Source organism: Microcebus murinus, chromosome 11 (assembly GCF_040939455.1).
Source record: "Microcebus murinus isolate Inina chromosome 11, M.murinus_Inina_mat1.0, whole genome shotgun sequence".
In the NCBI taxonomy this organism is placed as follows: domain Eukaryota; kingdom Metazoa; phylum Chordata; class Mammalia; order Primates; family Cheirogaleidae; genus Microcebus; species Microcebus murinus.
This window is the reverse complement of record NC_134114.1, coordinates 21,435,677-21,437,791: the sequence shown is the minus strand read 5'-3', so window position 1 is coordinate 21,437,791 and position 2,115 is coordinate 21,435,677. Positions and strand designations below refer to the sequence as shown.

General features: G+C 33.8%; 1 non-coding gene across 1 annotated transcript; it reads left to right on the top strand.

Moving 5' to 3' along the window:
• The first annotated feature begins 1,359 nt into the window (after positions 1-1,359).
• Positions 1,360-1,500, top strand: LOC142874139 (U4 spliceosomal RNA). Its single transcript, XR_012921964.1, has one exon. It is a non-coding gene; the product is annotated as a U4 spliceosomal RNA (small nuclear RNA).
• The last annotated feature ends 615 nt before the right edge of the window (positions 1,501-2,115 follow it).

The window sequence follows — 2,115 nt, the reverse complement described above, 5'->3', positions numbered from 1 at the left end:
TGGCAGTTTTATAAGTCACTTATTTCTTCTTTTGACAGCCTATTTATCCTACTATATAAAAACCTCGAAGGAAGGCTTGTGGTAAATGATAGTGTATTTCACAGGTCATGTAATTTGCAATTTGTCATTCTTCATGTTGCAGGAAATGGTACATGGTGTCAACAACACATAAGCAATATATTAAAATTTTTACTGCCTTTCAGCATGAATATATTTTTCTTTTTAATTTTGAAGGGAGTCAAGGCAGACTGTAAAATTTTTGGTCAATTATAAATTCTGTAACAGAAAATATGTATTAAGCTTTATATGATGTTATTACTCTGTGATGTCTCTAATTGATATGTCTTGTTTGTTTGGTATAGTGTCCTATAAAATTCTAGATAGAAATATCCTTTTCATCATTCATTTATTCATGCATTCATTTAAATATTCACCAATTGTGTTAACATGCTAATATCAAATTTCTAATGAATTAAAAAATTATTTAACAAAGATAATTATGAAATAGTTTCTGTCTTTATCTCTCCAATGGAAATGCAAGAGAAACCAATGACAGTTGTGTATTATTAAATGTGAGCTTTTGCATTTTATGTATGTTTGTAATACTGACAAAGGAAGATTTCTATGCCAATTATATTATTATCTTTCTCACATACTACCTCTTAAAGAAGTAGAGGTAGCAGCATTGGGTGCTATGGCCAGACATATACCCAAGCTTAACCAACAAAACAATCACTTTTTCAATGAGGCCTCTCACTGTGGAATACTAGACCAAAGAGAGTGAGAGAGTTTTTGGTTATTGGGTCATCACAGTGGATGCAGTAGTAAAAGCAGTGGTATCTGTAGCTGTGGCAGCTCTGCTGGTTGTCCTGGCAGAGGTACTACTGGTGATATCTTGAATAAATTAAACCTTTTGTGTGTCCTTAGCTATAATTTCTGCTTTATAGTATCCACTTACATGTGCCTTGTGATTATTCTGAGATTTTGATCTCCCATTAATTGTATTAGGCTTTTATTCCTATCTGCTTCTAATGAATCCTTACCCCCTTAAAAATATAACTAGGATCAGAAATATCACCTAAAATGACATTAGTAGCATAAAATAAAACTTATTAGACAATAGTTTATGTACTAAAAGGCAAAATTATGATTAAAGCAATAGAATTCCCTTCATGTGGAGATAGCATAACATTACTGATGTGCTTTAGTTTCACGTTTTTACTTGGCTTTTTTTTTTTTTTTTTTTTTTAGCCTTGGTTTTCTCTCATCTATTATAAGATGTAAACTACTCAGAATACAGCTTGGTAAATGGTAAACATGCAGTCAGTGTGGGCTATTTTATTATATATTAGGAATAGAAGCTTTGTGCAGTGGCAGTATCATAGCCAATGAGGTTTCCCTGAGGCACAATTATTACTAATTGAAAACTTTTCTCAATACCCCACCATGACAGCTTGCAATATAGTTGACATTGGCAAACTTTGACAGTCCCTACAGGGACTGAATTTAAAAAAAAAAAAAAGGAATAGAGCCTATAGAGCTCTATTCTGGGCCCAGTTAATTGATCTACACTAACTGCATTCATAAACTAGCTCTCCCATTTACACAGCTATGTGACTTTGGGAAAGTTATGTAACATCTCTGTGTTTGAGTTTCTTTACAGATAAAATGAGGCCAACAATAATATCATTCAGTACTGAAATAGATAATTCATTTAATATTTTAGAAGAGTTATGATGAGTAATTTTATGGGTTGACATATCCAGGCCATCAGATGCCCAGATTTCTTGTTAAACATTATTTCTGGGTGTTCCTGTAAGGGCTTTTCCAGAAGAGATTAACTTTTGAATCACTAGACTGAGTAAAGAAAATTGTCCTCCCCAATGTGGGTGGGCATCATCCAATCCATTGATGGTCTAAACAGAGCAAAAAGTCAGAGGTACTGAGAATTTGCTCTCTCTGCCTGACTGCTTAAGCTAGGACATTGATTAGCTCTTGCCTTAAGACTAAGATTCACAAGATTAGTGTTCCTGCTCCTCAGTTCTTCAGATCTAACCTGGAAATTGCACTACTATCTCCCCAGTTCCCAGACTGTGGACTTAGACTAGAAATTAC